Here is an 18,197-nt window from a genome sequence, read left to right on the forward strand (position 1 = left end):
TATTTATTATATGTATATTTAGTACAAATAAGTTATTTATATAAATAAGATACATGTAACATATAATAAATAAAATGTAATTTATATAATATATTTAAAATATATATGTACATACATAACATATATATATTTTATATATCTATAATATGCTTATATGTATTTTATAATTTTTTATAATTTTATAACACAACATTATGCGACATAATCTTATATTGTATTAACTCTGCGAAAATGATATAAATATTTATTCTAATTATTTACACTAGAAGATATATTTAATAATTACAATAAATATTATAATAAATTTTTCATTGTTTATCGAAAAGCACTCTTCCCATAATTTATATTATTCGAATTTTTTCAAAATATAATTCACTATGGTAATAAATCCATATCAAAACATGTATTTTATCGAAATTTACTTATATAGAACAACGAAAACTCAGCATAAAATAGACTTCTTTTAATGTCACTTCTAAGATATATTGGCTTTAAATGTTTTTGTTGTACAAAATACACATAGAGAATTACGCGATAAAATTTTTATCGTGACATAAAAGTGACATTAAAAAATTTTGAACTTTGCTATAAATATTCTCATAAACTAACCCATAAAAAAATCGGAAAATTTTTTCGTTTTTTTTTATGAATAAATTTTCACGTAATCACATTATTTATAAAAAGCTTATATTTAAAATTTTATGCAAATTTTAACATCTCTGATTCTCTTTAACAATCTCTTTAAGCAATTAAGTTTCATGAGGTAGATGAGCAACTTCTTCGCAAAGAAGTATATCGGGTTGCCTAGCAATACGGATTACGAACTGATGAGATACACGGCCTTGAGCTATGTGGAGCATGTTCCAATTCAACTGAAGTATGAAAATGCGGAAGGAATGTTCGATTAACCACACGCTTTGATCTATTTTTTATTTAATCTAAATAGTTCAGAATTTCGATAACTGTATCTTGATTAGTTTATCCTTAGCTCTAAAATAGCCTAGATATTTCATATATTTTTCTTTAAAAAGATTTATATTTTATTTCTTCAATTTGAACAAATTTAAAATATAATATGTCAGAAGAATTGCTGCAAATCTTATACGCTGCAGACTTCATACGTCGACAAGAATTGGATTTCTTCACTTTATGTACTCGCAGAAATTTACATAAGCAATAGTGACAGATTTTATGGCAACTTATATTGTTGATGTATTTATATTTTTTTAAAAGAAACTTTTGCACCGTGGGCTCACGCCGTGCCCACGGCCGAGGTGCTTCGATGCAACTCGATGCGCCAGAATCGATTATACAGTAAGGTTGTTATCGAGGTTTCACGTTTCGGCTTGAAGCCGTACTGCACTATAGTTATAAAGTACCGGTTTTTGGACGTTCCATACTGAATAGCACCATCATCATAAAAATCATAAATTATAATCTCGTTAGAATATAACTCGTGTGATAGGTATATATTCCGATATTTGACCCTTAATCTATTTGCTCATGGTGATTACATTTATTCTGAATATAGTGGGGTAAAAAGTGTTGTTCTGAATCAAACAAAATTGCAATATTCTTTTTTTATAAATAAATATAAGGTAAAACTAGTTATCTACTACTTTGAAACAAATTAAACACCAAATAAAAACTGCATGAAAAAAAGCTTTGAAAATTGCGATGTAAATGAAGTTAATAACTCCACGCGACTAATTACATTACACGGTTCAAACATGATTAAGATCTGAATGTACCGACAGTCCTTGCAACTCGTTGCCAATTCTTTTTTTTTTTTAATTAACGAAGAAAGAAAGCTTAATTAAGCTTGGCTTCGAGTCGACGCGATCGGTTCTATGGGCTAATTGCACTCGGCAGATCTCCGCCTCGTATGTAGAGCGGTCCAAAGAGACGCAGAGAAAGAGAGAGATAACGCGTTGAACCGGTCGGAAGAACGGCCGAACGTTGCCGCGCGCGCGCGGAGCGGAGCGGACGAGATGCAACAAAAGGCACGCTGGGGCCACGTTGGGTCGGGCTTTGGAATGGAACTGGAAACGAAAGGCCTGCAGAGGCACAGGCGGGGAGTGCTGCTTGGATGCCTGGCGCATGGTATACGTGTGTCGATGCAAGTGCGGTGACGGTACACGCCGACCGGAGCGGCCGGAGGAGTCGGTCAGTCAGTCACTCAGTCGCAGTCGGCGAGTCGCTCTCGACTGCGCTGCGCGATCGCGTGGGCGACTTGCTTCTCTCTTCTTCTTATTTTCTTTTTAATCTCCTCCTATTTTGTGCGGTGTTTTAACTTGGTGACGAGACAACTTGACCGGGAAGGTCTCGCCTTCGTCTTTCACCAACAGGATTATTCTGCTTTCGAAGCGGAATGCACTATGTCGGGTGATCTTTGAGGTCCTGAAGGGGAAAAAGTAAGAACCTTTCGTTTATCTTATTTATTATAGAAGAAACATTGTGAGAGAAGAGGATCTTGCAAGATTCGTACGTGAAATTCGCAGCCGGAGCAAGTCGAATCCGACGTTTCTGCAAGATCCGCTTCGTATACAAAATCGTGTATTTAAGATCAGGTCTTAGATCGTGTGTAGAATGAATTCACTTTACTGCGCTGCACATATTGATAATTATAAATGAGAAACATGACATTCCGGATCGTGTTCAGAAAGCAGATTCGAGGGAAACCTCACGACGGAAAATTCATGGGGCGTATCACTTTTTTTCCTTTTTTATTTTCCGTTGAGTAGACGCCGGTGTGATCCAGAACAAACGAGATAAGCACGTCCATGACGCATGTAGGAATTGTAAACTGATGGAATTCCACCGGAATACTTTACTCACCGGTAATCATTTTTACTCAAAATTGTCGTTTCTGTGTGTATAATGGGTACGCTAACGCAATAAGAGAAGAAATGTAGAAAAAATTTTATTAGTGAATTTATATTTCTAAAGTATTTTCTATTATACATGATAGGAAATAATACATGTGTATACAACGAAAGATCGGATATATGTACTTGGGTCATTTATGTACTTAGATTACTTAGAAAATACCTAGAACTAAAAAAATCAATATATCAGATAAGAAAGTAACTTTCAAGAAACAAACATATTTTATAGCTTTATAAATATAAATCGCTGAGAAATGAAGAAACAGCAATAAAAATAATTGGCAAGAGTAACGATAAAAGCAGTTAAAATTTATATTACAAGAAAAAGAATTTAAACTTTGTGAACTAAAAATATGTCATTCATGTTTGTTGAGTTTTATAAAAATACTAAACTAGAAGAATATATCTATTATCGCAAGATTAATTTGATGAGATTAATTCGATAAGATGTCTAATATCAAGTTTTGATTTAACATCATATCCTTCATCGACGTGCAGTTAACTGCACATAAAACTTATTAGAAGCGACTGATGTACAGTAAATTGTACACGTGAATGATTGATGGCCATCTTCTGAATATTCCGCGTTAGATTTTGTATTGAATATGCAAACACGCGATAAAAAGCTATGAAAGGATCTTTGAGCGTTGCCTTTTAATTTCATCGATTATTCTTGGTATTCTTCTTGGTACGTTCAATAACTTCTTTTTTAATTTGCATTGGGATCATACAGTAAGGTAGACAGAATTATTTCTGTCTTTTCTTTTGCCTACACAGAGTTTCCATATATGATATACAGAACATTTGCGTTTTCAAGACTTTACTCTTGCGTGAACAATTAATCTAAATATATTTTTTTAGCCTCTTCAGATTTCACTTCGCTCCGATTTCCCGTTTTGCAAGCATATTTTTTCACGACATACTATTACGTACCTACTGTTCGCCGTTGTGATAAAGTGGCCGGTTAATGTAACGCCACGTGATAAAACTTACAGCTTCTACTTTCGAACAAACCGCGTTCGCGCACGCGATACTCGGTGCGCACGTGCGCCTGGATTTACGCACGAATAAATCCTCAAATCGCTCTTGCGTTTAATGCCACGTTTTGCGCGGCTACCGCGTCATTGTCTCGTATACGATACGTCACGTGCGACCAAAGTCTCCCAGGGTCTCTTTTCACGAAGGACAAAAAACCGTGTACTAACGATCCGTCCACGTTATATATTCATAATTTTCTTTTCGTAATATTCCCTTTACAAAGCCTATTGTTTTATTTCTTACTTGCACTTGGATATATATTATTGAATTAAAAACATTTTTATTCTTCACTTGCAATTGAGAGTGATTCAAAGATATAAAAATAAAGAAACAACCCAGGTTTATTGTGAATCGGAATTTATCCTACGTACTCTGTCATTCACGATGACTCTTGATACGCCTTACTCATTCTTCTTCCGAACAACGCTTGAATTCTCTTTAAGCATAGCTTGCACAATGCTGAACCAAGTCATTATTACCTAATAATAATAGCTCTATTCATAACGTCTCAATTCTATCGGTTAGGATTACTTACGCGTAAGTATAGACCATGAAAGTCCACGATGTGCAAGGTGTCCCTGAAACAGATTGTTAAAGTTTGGAGAGAGAAGCCGCATCATACGAGCCTTGAGAATTAAAATAACATTATTCAATTATATCTCTTTGTACAAATATTTTTTGCCTTTTTTACGGTAGAGTTATTTTTTCTACAGCTCAAACATACTTAGAGAGAGAAATCAAAACAGAGAAACGGTTAATTTATTCTGTTTGCGTATAGTATTGCATAAAAAGTTATTTTTTACACGATAAACGCGGAACGCATAAACTTCAGCTTGACTCATTCTCCAATGGATTTTCACGTGCGCAGTGGAATCGCACAAGTCCTCATTCAGGAGATAGCAGTGCGTCATTTATCAATCTGCGGTTAATCACTTATGTTTACATGCTATTAAACGAGCTCGGAAAATCGTGTTTCCGCAAAAATTATTTCATAGCAGAGATGCAAAATAGCATTTTAACTTGTTTTATCTTCGGATTTTTCTATACCACTCGCCAGGCTCTATGACGATATCTCTCGCAATTATTCAATTCTTTGTTTGCGCGATATCTCCCGTCAATATAAGAACGATTACGCAGAATGCATTCTCGTTCAAGTTAATTTATCCACCAACAAATATTTACGCGCGCAGGCCACTCATTGAGGTTAACACACCGCGATTTGCATTTTAGATCACACACGAATATGTAAGTTTCTTACTCTCGTGATGTGTGACAGTACTTTAGCGGGTAAATTCGGAACGCACGACAGGAAAAAGCGAGCACGTAACTTGTTCGGTCTCTATTCTCTGCATTAGAAATGCGAAGAAACGTTTGCAAATTCCCAAGGTATCGACGTGCAATTGAGAACCAGTCGTGTAAACTGCAAGTGAAAGTATACACGAATAATTGCGCGCAGTGATTATGTTCGAAACCGTTTGCGTCACGTAGAAGCGCCATTGTGAAATTTTTTTGCGTCTCGATATGGAATATTACGTTAGTGTTGCACCGCGACGTCGACCAGGGTGGAATGCTAAGTCTCACGTTACCTGATAGCGCTAACGTAAGGAACATTTCTAACTCCTACATATACACATTCCGACACTCTGGACGTGCCGCAACACCATACGACTCGTTAGACTTCGTCAAAAGGCCTTGAGTTTGGTATATTAATATACGTCAGTACGATTGTTCTGTCTTTGTCTCATATCAACATAATCAAAACGGAAACGAGTCATATCTCTATCCGCAAAATCGTGAGTGTGCGGTGGATTTCGCGCGTCAGCGAAGCAAGTTTCACTTGCTTGGTGTAGAAATCATCGTTATTGAAATAGACGCTTGATGTACTTGCAGTTTAAAAGTCTTAATTCGCGGCATACTTATGGTATTATCGCGCGCGAGCACGAGGACTCCTCCATATCGTTTTACATACGAAATTAACTTCCGGATGTTAGGAGAGAGAAAAGTACATACACACCCGCGCAGTACCGTCGCAATTAGTATCGTTAAAGAAATTAATAATGCATCTGCCGCTCGCGTTTTCAGACTTTCTATATAATTAGCGCAAAATCTAAGTGGCAGTGAGAGCGGGTGATTTATGACTGAAGATAAGAGCGATCAATCGCAGAATCGACTCGTCTCTCCGCAGCGGAAGGTTTCGCGTTGCGCCAAAGGAATTCGCTTTTCCTGCTTTTACGCGCGAGGACGTATCGGGGGGGATCTTCTTTCGTTGACTTAACACTCGGGGTCCGTCGATGAAGAAATGAAAAGTGCAAGCGCCGTGGAGTTTCTCACTGCGGACTTTCAGCCGGAAGCAAAAATAAAATGCACATCCTTCCAATGCACGCCTGCACGCCCCATTGCGTCTCTTGTCGAGATTTTCTACTCATCATCGGGAAACGCCCCGGAAACCGCCGCCGTGCGTAGAAAGTTCGACGCGTTTATCATTGTTTTTATCGCAAACTCGTGTATCATGCACACTGGAGTGAATAGTGAAACCAGAAAGTAAATTTACGCGCTGATTTTGCTAACATTTACCTATTTATGTATTCATATATAGAAATCTAAACTCTTGAAACAAAATAAGATATTATGGCCACGTTGTATATGCCTTAAGAGTTTAAATCAATATATAAAATTATTTTTTGTTCTCTTCCTTGATGCAAAGAACGGTACTTAATTTTATAGTTCTCACATTTTTCTATCGCATGATTTTAACGCATGTGCAACCGTTCTAATAAGAAAAAAAATAGCTACTAGATAATATCTTTTAAGTATGGGTAAAATTTTTAATTAAATGTTTTCGCTGAGTTGTGGTATAACAGTACTCTTATATTTGAATGAGAGATAAATCTATGAATCCATTGTAATCACGTTTTAATTGGGATATTATAGCACCTTTAACATTAGCAAAAGAATTAAATGGGACGGAGAGAGACTCTCGAGCGAGCCTCTGTGGCTGCATTGTTCTTTACTGCTTGCAACTCGCTAAAGACGTGAGAGAATTTGCGCATAGTGAAGAAGAGAAGCATGTACAGTGCTTCTTCTTCTTCAATAAACGAAAGTTGGTACAATGAAGGTGTTCGTTGGAAGGTCCTGATGTTCGTTTGAAGGTTTCGACCGCGAAGAAAGACCCGCCTGTCTGGCACGAACGTAAGCGTTTATTTTCCGCGATAGTGTGCTATTACAAGAACGGGTACTTGTCGCACATATGACGCGAGAAATCATAATGACTGATTAAAATACTGTTGTCTAAATTTTCAATCCTTCAAAACGTTACAAAATTCTTTTGTTACAAAACACTGTTAATATACTTAAAAAATTAATAAATTTAAAAAATTTATTATTATTATATTTTTATATATATTCGTCTAGTTTTATCTTATAATTGATATTTAACACGTCTTTTTGTCATGACAGTCTTTTATAAATATTTAAGACGCATACATAAAGAATTTTTATAAAATAATTTCTTTTTGAAGATTCGAGTGATCGAATATTAAGAGTTTTAGATGTTTCCTTCGATCCCTCTTACATATTCTTCGCCTTACAGTTCGGTTTTACTTTATAATGAAACAATCTTGCAATGCTTTTCTCCTTGTGATGCAATACTCGGCAAGTTGTAACGCGCACCGCTAACGGTAATAGTATTCCGATTTCGCAGCTGTGCGATTAGGCGAGACGGATCATCCATTTCTCGATGATTTCAACATCGATCAACAACTTGAATCAATATTCTCTCTAAGGAGAATTGTCGGACATCATGCGCGAACAACTTCATCAAATTAATAGTTCTCTATGTTAATTGTCCAAGAAGGATGCGTGGCCGTTAGCTGTGAAAGCCAATTTAATAATTACGTAGATCGAATCAGTTTTCAGGTGGCGAAATCTTTGCTTGATCATCGCTCTCTTGTGTTATTTCGCAAGAATATAAAGCATCTTCACGCGATGCGTCTATCACCGCATCAAACTTTCAATTGGGTGTCTTGTGAGCATGTAATGCTTGTACGCTTTCCCCAATTGCAATGTCTCTCTTGAAAACAATCCTCTCAGCTCAACGATTCAGCTTATTAACTTTAAAAAGATGATTGTAAGTAGTTTTAAAAATATGGGATAAAAATGTAGATTTTTCGATATGGATAACAGAAGCTTGCAATTTCTACTGGATGGTGAGTTCCGTTTGTGATGCTGTTTTCTTAAAATTATTAGGAAAATCTTTTTCTAGTAAAAATAACGGTGCAATCATTTCGTATTAAAAATTTAATGAGAAACAATTGTTTATTATATTAATAAATTATTATTATGCGTTATATTTTTTGCGTCAGAGCAGAATTATCTCTTATAAGTTATTCGAATACTTTATAGGTTACTGCTTAAATAAAATTTCTCGGCGGCGCCGCGGCGTGACAGAGTTGTTTCACTTTTTTAAGTGTATTATCCAGATGCCAGAAATAAGCTGTGGCGTGAAACGCGAACGCGGAGCACGAAGCGATTCCCGTATGTAGGAAAGATCACGATAGACCCTTGGAGCTCAATTCTAAATTTAGCGTCCCGCCTGTTTTTATTAGATTTTTCAGCCGAACGCTTTTAAGCCACAGCGCGATGCGTTCAAAATGCACCCACACAATGATCTTCCGGTGCAACGCAAGAATAGATAAAGCAGTAACGCATTTGTTTGTTTTCAATTTGTTTGTGTACAATTTTTATTTTATTCCTAATATTAAACTAATCAACTATTCACATCGCGCAAGAGATTTTTCATAATTCCAATTAATAAATAACTATGTAAATTAAAATTACTAAAATTTGTTTCTAATCACGATACGCGAATAATTAGTCGATTGGATATTGGGAATTTAGGAGAAGAAACTCCAGATTGTGTAGCACTTTTGTTTCGAAACGCTCTCTCCCGCTTCTTCTGGGAGTAAAATGCCAGCGTTGCAGCTCAAAGGTCATCCCTATCAAGCGACACCGCTTAGCTTCACAATAGCAGGAGTATTGTCTTGCGCGATTAATCGAGAAGTTGAGTGAACGTTGGTGCTGCAATACCGAGTTTTCCGCATAAGTAAAGGAACAATCGACACATTTACTCTGCCTGATAGTGCTATAAGGAATACGGATTCGCACATATCACACAACAATAGATCACATGAATAAAAATGAGGGAAATATATCTAAAATAAAAACAAAACCGTATATACGTTCAGATGTAAAAACAGGAAGCAAACACATTTCCTGGGTATTCCGCGTGAACAATTCTATACTTTTGTAATTCCTTTGTAAATATGCAGCCCTGTTTTTATCGTGAGATGTATCGCCAACCCGATAATATAAAATTATGCAACCAATTCGACGATAAAATAAATCATTATTAAATTATTAATTTATTATTAATTTATTTATTAATCTAATTAATTAATTAATTAATTTCATATGTGATTGATGCAATTACTTATTAATTTTATAAATTAATTTGTGATAATTAATATACGCAGCAAAGTATTATACTTTTCTTCAAATATAGCTATGATGAAACACCGTTCGTTATTTCATGGTGCGTTTAACAACAGAGTATGCATTTCGAAGGAAAAATGATCGGAATCGAGAAATAACCAACGTTAAGCGTTGAATTGAAATACTACGATGTCATTTCTCTCGCGGGCATCGAATGAATACTTTCTATGCGCGATGATTGCCCAGAGACGATTATACACCCAACAGTACTAGCAATAAAGCGCAAAGAAACAGTAGACGTTAAGTAAACTATGAAAAGACAAAGAGGAGATAACGAAAAGGGTAAAGAAAATTGTTCCAGGATAGTGAAGAGGTAGCCTAACGGGATGGCGTGTGTCGAAAGCAATTATATTTTGCTTTCTCGGGAAGATGCCTCGTGGTCGTAATTCAACTCAAGAGCAAACTGTGCGTGGGTTTTATCATACATCCAAGCATTCGATACTAAATTACTTAATTTGATAAACGATTGGACAGCCAAAGAGAAGGAGACAACGCCGTGTAAAAGGAACCCCGCGAGAAAATGCTCGCAAAGGGAGACTCGTGGGAAAGCGAGTGAAAGCAGTTTTTCACCGCAGCCTCAACGTATACCCTTGTCAATTGAGCGGTGCTGTTGGAGATAACGAGCGCACGAGTACACGACGAATAAATAATTGTCCGCAGCATTATTTCCCAAATAGAAGCGTCAGTTAGCCGGAAGCACCAACGGTGTAGCACCAGTTTCCATAAAATATGTGATAACTGCAGAGAAATAAAACGAGAATACCTCCCGCGGAAAATCTTCATTACGATCGACAAATGCTTTCTTCTCGCCTTATAGTTAGAAGTCGTTCGAGAGACACAAGAGTTACTTCTAGGTGTTTATTTGTTCTCCAAAATCCCGTTCGTTTTCTGTTATACGGAATTAAGATGTGGCCAATTGTTTGTTATGAAACCCGCGTTTATTCGCGAGCCACTTTTTCTGCCCCACATAGAGGAACTTCGCGGCCGTGGCGAAATTGAGAAACGCTGCTCTATACGGGCGAGCTAATAGCGCGTGAATGCACGAAGGCGTGAATGCGCTTCCACGTTCCACGCTCTCCACACGTGTGTCGGTGTCAATGCCGCGTACACGAAAGTGGGACCTTGTCGCGGAGACCGCGCGAAATGCGCCCCGCAAGACTTTCACTTATTACGATGCCGAATAGAAGCAGATTAGCCAGCACCGTGTCTAATTAATACACGAGGGAACCGGCTTAATAAACGCGCGCCGAAAATAATCACGTTACCGAACTGTATAGCGTGTTTGGAAGATTCATTCACCTTGCCGGCGATATCGGAGTTGAATCTTTCACGCCCGAAGAGATTTTAGCGAACGAACGGTATTTTTTAAAATTATTTTTATTAGGCGTTTAAGAGTAAATATGAAGATGTAATATCTGGAGGTACAACGGAAGATGTTTCATGACTTTATGCCGAAACGAATATTCCAACGCTCGCGACGCAGCTCGGGATTCTCTCGTTTGCGTTTCTTCAACATCCAATGCCAAACGCTCTGGCACGTAGCGGAACTTTGCCCCGTACACGTACTTACTCCGGACTGCGGTCTCCGATTGCGGATTTCTTCCAGAATGTCACGTGCGTCGGCTCGCAGCATGTTTGACAAATACGAGTCCACGTTCGCAAGTGCGCGTATTCTTCCTCGTCCCACGCGACCGCGCTGAGCAATTTTATAATTTACTGGCGCATCTACCTGCTGCATCGTCATTCGTATCAAATTACGATAATACGATAACGAATAGTCTGCGAAGTTTGTAAGAAACTTTGGACGCGACACTATCAATTCTGTCTCTTGAATAACGTAGTTGTCTTATTCTACAAATTCTACTATCATGTTGCGAGGATAATATTACGAGTAAAAATAACAATTACGATTATTACAAATTGCAGTTTCTTTCTATAAATATCTATAAATATAATGTCATGTTGGCGAAAATTTTTATACATTAAAAAAATTTATATTTCATGCGTTAAAATTAAATTTATTAATTTTATTTTTGACTTTTTATGTGCTACTGACAATTTTCTAAATTGTCGAAATAAATTTTTACATGTAAGTTTAAATTCTAAATTAGATCTTCAATACTGTCAAATCTCATTAAAGCTTAAAATAACTTAATTAAAAAGCGACCAATTTTAGAAAGCATTTACTGTTTATTGACATGTCGTTTGAAGTAATTTTTAAAATGGAACTTTCTTATGTGCAACATGTAAAGTATTTCTGTGAAATGCTAAAATACACCTAGAAACTGTCTAATAGCCTAATCCATTGCGTGTCTTTTTTGCTTTCACGCACTTAGATTTGAAACGGCTGGGAGAGCAAGTTCTCTACGATGCGCGACATCCTTTTGACGGTTCATTGTCCCCCGTGACCGATATCAAAGTTCCGATATCGCTTGCGATTTCGTACCGTAGACAGCGCGATCGGAACGTTCGTGGTAAATGAACGAGAGAAAGAGGCATTGACCTCTTTGGCAGCTCGCGCTCGCACACACGCGTGTGTGTAAACACGCATGCAAGTGCCGCGAGCGTGTGGTACGCGCGCGGCGGTCTCGCCTTCCGACGCCAAATTCCGGATAGAAAGCCGCGCGCAGATCGTTGTCGAAATATTCGAGAAAGGCGTAAGAATTATTAGGTACAACTATAGTTTGCTTCTTCAGACGGAAATCTCCCGAGACAGGACAATGGAAAGATGTATAAAAAATTTTTACTGGATTTTCTAAAATACTCGGTGTAACGTTCCGTTTCGATGATCCTCGTTGAGTGGGTAATTATGAATTTTATTCGGATTAATTGAATTGAGACTCGACAGTGTGATGTCGCGATGTTTGTCACCATGTTAGCGTTACGCGTATCACAATGCAAGTCACTGTGAAAACTGTCCATTACGTTATCACAATGTAACATGGCACACCTCGCAACGTGTTTTTCTCGTGAAAATTCATTGAAATTTTAGTTCTGTATTTTATCACGATAGCATTTCCTGGAAAAACGACACGATATTTCCTGCAATGTAGATATCGCTTATGGGTGTGCCATAATACGATAAAAATACGGTCATGATGTAACGTAGGCACACATCTATGTTGAGTTGCTATTGACAGCAAATACCGCGATGTGTTAGCGCAATAAAGAAATGATTAATATTGTCTTTAGTAATGTCTGTGGAAAGTTGAAGAATGCTAAGAGGAATTTCTCTGAATGTAAATGTACTTTCAGTCCGAAAGTGTATGGTATTGTGTGCTGACTCTTCAGAAATTCAAATAGAAGTATGCAATCAATATTTCTTACTGATATCCCTCGAATTGTGTTGTTACACGTGGAATTAGGAACTTTGATAAAAAAAAGCATCAGAAAATACAGCCTGAAATGATTTACCATGTATGTTGCTCTGTATTCTGTGGTAATTAATAAGTGATATCCAATTGAATTATACTCTACGCAATTAGATGAAATACTTATTTGGTTTACATATGACACTTAGAGATTATTATTTTTACATTATTGCGATTGTGACATTGACAAAATAGTCGCTTCGTAAATTCGTCTTTATTCGGTTTCCTTCCGTCGCACGTGCACGCCTACTTAGATCTTTGATATTCGTTCTTCAGAAACGCTTTATATTCGTATTGTCATCTTCCATTCATTCACACCTACGCGAATCGCGCCTTCTCTGCGAGAATAATGCGATTTAAAAATTATTATTTTTCAGAGATGAATACACACGAGATGAAGTCACAAAGAATTATTCATCAGAACGTGACAAATTGGGATACAACATTGCAATTTTTAACTTTATCTTTTTAATATCGAAACGTATAATTAAGAATAATTCTATACAACTCTCGTGGTAGCGAGAGAATCAAGGGTACCAAAAATAACTACGAATTGACGTTGTATCGCAAGGGGGACTCGTTCTTGCCTGGGGACTCTGATATTCCTGAGAAACATTAACGACGTCCAGCTTCTTACGGCGTGTTAAAACGATGGTAACCTTTTCCGCTGAAACTTTCAAGGCTTCAAGCGAAGGCGCATATTCTGCTGATTGCTTGTACATATATGCTCTTTCGCGACATTTTGATCGTAGCCACTTCAGATTCATTTTCACGACGGTCTCGAATGACGCTTCCACAGCATAAAATGTCGCGTTGAAGAAATATCTTGAAAATTTGGGGAGTTAGAGATAAATAAATAATTGATTGATCTGATGTGAGCAAATTGAAGTAAAGCAATTGGTTTACATCAAATTTCTTTTTTTATCATGGAAACAAAAGCGTTATTGAAAGATGTTACGTTTCTCGTGGCTTTTATATGTATTATTATAATCTAATAACTGACACAGAGATTTACAAATGCCCATAATTTTTTGCATGTGAAGTGTGAAACATCTTTCTTCGTAGAAAGAACGGGATTATTTTCGAAACAGTCGACTTGACCGATCCACTAATCGTAAAGAGATGTGTGTACCAGAACGAGATTTCTACGGTACCTTCTAAGGAAGAAAATCTACCTGGCAGTCCTTGTGCCACTTTGCGGTCGTATCAGTCGATTCGTCGGCAATAACACACTGCTCGGTCACGCACAATTCATTTCCATCAACTACCGTTTGGACAATTTCTGAAGCATCCGTTTTACTTGATATCTCGCTGTAATACGCGTATCGGATTGCGTCTCATTCATATCGAAACTTCTTCATTTGCAACCAAGAAAGTTCATTACTTCTTGAATAAGACGCGGAACTAAAGAACACTTGTTGCGGAGCAGCGTATATAGAAATTGTCAAGCCATTCGCCACTTCGAGCAGTATGCAACTTCGTAATTTCTATCGCGAAGACTCACCGGACATCAGAGGTTCATCGCTCCCGGAAGCACTATAGTTCTCGCGCGGCGCGACAGGTACGTGATGTGCAGGTATATATAGGAATTGCAAGTTTAGAAATAAACGTTGCGCTAATTAATTTGCGAGACTGTTCGTTTCAAGGGATCAGAAATTACCTTATTAGTCTGTTTGAACGGTAATTAAATGCAGTCGCGAGGAAAAAGAGAAAGTCTTCAGTGCATCGGTCTTGCGTGCATCGGTCGTAATAAGGCTTGGCATTAATTATGTCATGGATCGCATCGTTTCGCGGAATGAAAATCTAATATAAAAAACTTAGGATTAGAGAGAGAGAGAGAGAGCGAGAGAGAGAGGGGGGAAGAGAAGGAGAGAAGAAAACTGAATCAAAAGAGATAAGGAGTCAATAATAGATACCACCTCAATTCACCTTAATAGATAAAATTATATACTTTTGATATCTTATCATTCTGGGGATAGGATCAGAAATAGGCAAATAGATTGGTACTTTTTCCCACGTTCAAGCGAGAGAGGAAAGGATGACGCACGTCGACCTAAAACGTATATGGAAATCGAAATACTCCGGGATAAAAATTGCGCGATGCTTTCCAGGCAGAAAGAAAAAAGAAAGTGCGCGCCATTCGATGATCCTAGAAATCGTGATGCGATACACACACGCGTCCGATTTCTTTCAAGAAACTAAGAAAACGTAGGTCCACTTGACCGAGATCGCGGTTGATCGAGGAACGAACGCATCTCTGATGATCGAAAAAAGAAATAATTGATATATAAACGATATCACGTGAATTAAGTGTTATTTTGAACAGGTCACGCATATACAACGTACTCTTTCGACGCATTCTTTTTTCTCGAAGACAACATATGGCATTTCTGTGCCATTCGGTGCCTCACCCGCGCCGTGTGTATTTTGTCGTTTCTCCCCGTTTCTCAATTATTATGAAAGAATAACTGGCTACACTTTATATACTTTTTTTTTGTTACGACACGATTGCACTTTACCTATCTCTCGTTATGTAAAACGCTTGATGTTAATCAGTTTTTTTTCTGAACTAGATATTCACAGATAGGATGTAAAAATGCAATTTTTCATACATACAACGTAATAATTTTCATGCAGCATATTGAAGTACCGGGATTTTAAATTTCCTGACACGGTAAGGTTCGCCCCACCATTAGTCTCTATGGCTGAACGTAATAATGTGCGGATACAAAGAGAAAGGGAGGAAAAGAGCACGCGCGGCTATGCTAGAAACGGTATCGCGGTAGTCGCGGGTCTAGTTTTTTTTTCCAACGGACTCCTGTGACGTAGGTTGTCTCGAGTGGGACTTGGACGATCTCGACGAACTTGTCACGTGTGTCGTAGGCTCTTAACAACGCTTCCGGATGACTGTAAGGAGCAAGACGATTATGGGAATCTACGAGAGCCCGCGAAACACACATACTTAATGTGTCTTTTTTTCTTTCTCCGTGTACGTGGAATATCGGGGACACTATCCGCTCAGCTCTTCTCTCTGCTCGCCTTCTACGAGCAATGGGAAATCTGGCACGCATCACACGAACGCGCTAATCCGACATAGCTCCGAGCACCTCGTCCAAGAACCGTCCATTAAAACCGGACATTTTATTTGCGAACTTAAAAATTCGCAAAATGTATTCATTTAATTCGACGAACATGATATTTCGCTAATTTTTATGTCTGTTATTGCGGTGTTAAATTGATATTTTATAATATACGGCGATGCAAGTGAATAATCGTAAATTAATAGAAATTTTAATTTTTTTTAGATCGATTTTTTCATACATTTTATTCCTTTACAAATTGAAATATTCTTACTCGATTGATACTTAAAACCAAACAAAATTTTTGATACTAATTCTCGTACGTTTGAAATATGCAACCACTGCATAAATTACATGATAATAACAGATCTATGCAAGACACTTAATAAATGTAAAATGACATACTATCATACATCTCTTAAATGCTTTTAATCATTGTAACGCATAATTATATGCTAAATGATGTAAAAAAAACATAATATGTCTACAAATTAAAAATACACGCAGCAACAAATCTTTATAGGATGATCGATGACTTGAAAGTTACCTGTGTGTAAATGATACAAGTTAGGTGTCCTCTTTTTTCACGCCTCCGAGTGAAACAAGAAATATCATAAACTCTATGATCTATGTTTTGGTGAGACTAAAAATGATTAATTATCGAAAATCATAAAAATATATATGTAAAATACCAAATCCAAATATGGACCACCTTCGGAAATATTGTTGACCCTCATTTTACTGAATAAAATTAAAAAAGATAATATGTGTAGGCAGATTTTAATATTCGCGTAATCGAAAAAATAACTGTGACATAATAAGTCAGACTATATGAACTAATGTAAGAGTCATATAGTCATTTATTTAGGAGGTAGAATTTTCTAAAAAGGTGCGAGCAGGCGACACATGAAAATGCATATTGGAAATTGAGCCATGTTCAGGCTAGATATCTTCTTGCTAGAAAGACAGTTTGCGATTTATGGAGCTTTACCTTATCTTATCGCGATCGGTATAAATCCTGCTTTCAGGGAAGAACGAAAAGCGCTAAGCAAGCGTTACGAATATAGAATTTATCGTTTATTATATATATGATCGTAGTGAAACGACGCCGCCGGTGGTTGAAGCGTGGAGCGAAGTGGCGATGAGCGGGATCGCAAGGTTACGCGAGGGAAAGTCCACCTCGCGCATCACCCACACAATGTCGTTTTGCGCATTCCGATTCTCAAAGTGAAAGACCGAAGCCCCGACATTAAAAACGTCATACATATGGATAAACCGTGCTCATATAAGCGCCGCGCGGATGCAATGATTGCGCACTCGCGCGGCCTCATCCAGCCCACATCTACACGCACGGTATACGCACCGCAACTGCGAAAACGCGTGGAAAGCCGGTCTCGGTGCCGCCGCGAGAAACCTGCGCGTTCTCCAGAATAACCAAGTCGGAAAGAAAGGCTAAGAAATTCAATAGCGAATTTAGAGCGTCAGGGGTTTTACGCGCGGACAAAGTACGCAAATGGTTATAAATAAGAATTAAGAACAAAATAAAAATGTTACAACAACAACATTTTTATAATAAAAACGAAAACAGGATGATTTTTTTAAAATGTAAAATTGAGGCTGATATAATTCTGTTTTAGCTAATAACGCACGGAAGAGGGAGCATTTTCTGCATTATAACTTCATACGTATAATTCTAATGACATAGAAACATAATACTAGAGCTGCATATGAAATTACATGCGAGCTATATACCGTACGTAATACGTATGTCATAACTAATAAATATCTAAAGATAAATATTGCGTTCACTCCCTCATAATTTTATGTTAAATCTATTTCATCGCAGAATGATGAAATTTTTCTAGCAAAATTTCTTTTAACATAAGAGCGTTTTATGCTGATGAAAATGCCTTTTAATTAACGTAATAAAATGATATCGGCTGTAATGCGAAGAAATATACACATTATTACGTAGCGTGAAATAGCTGACCTGACTTCGGTTTCGGAATGCCGCGGTAAAGGGTATACCTACCTCTCGTGCCCTGATCGAATCTGGGAGCAAAAGGGGATCGAATACACACGGACGCAGTCCCCAGTCTAGCTGTGGAGGAGGTGTGGTTACGATCGGAGCCGGTCGACCTCGTTTAGGACCGGTAAGAGCATAATACGAATACTCCGCGCGCGGTGTCGCGCCGTCTCGGCAAAAAGGAGCGAGCGTAAAATCGATTCTGCAACCGTTCTGCTCGTGTATACCGCAAACACGTCAAGTA

The 18,197-nt window shown here is 37.6% G+C and overlaps 1 protein-coding gene across 3 annotated transcripts in view; it reads left to right on the forward strand.

Annotated features, from left to right (window-relative positions):
• Nucleotides 1-2,138: 2,138 nt before the first annotated feature.
• LOC112461126 overlaps nucleotides 2,139-18,197 on the forward strand; it is a 30,711-nt gene continuing 14,652 nt past the window's right edge. For 2 of the 3 annotated variants that reach the window (XM_025026241.1, XM_025026242.1), the window contains exon 1: nucleotides 2,140-2,414. The gene's annotated coding sequence lies outside the window, so the exon portion shown is untranslated. Of the gene's footprint in view, nucleotides 2,415-18,197 lie in introns of all 3 variants that reach the window. The other variant, XM_025026240.1, reaches the window with a different exon arrangement.

The sequence above is a fragment of the Temnothorax curvispinosus genome, unplaced genomic scaffold, assembly GCF_003070985.1.
Source record: "Temnothorax curvispinosus isolate PA1 unplaced genomic scaffold, ASM307098v1 QBEX01011098.1, whole genome shotgun sequence".
In the NCBI taxonomy this organism is placed as follows: domain Eukaryota; kingdom Metazoa; phylum Arthropoda; class Insecta; order Hymenoptera; family Formicidae; genus Temnothorax; species Temnothorax curvispinosus.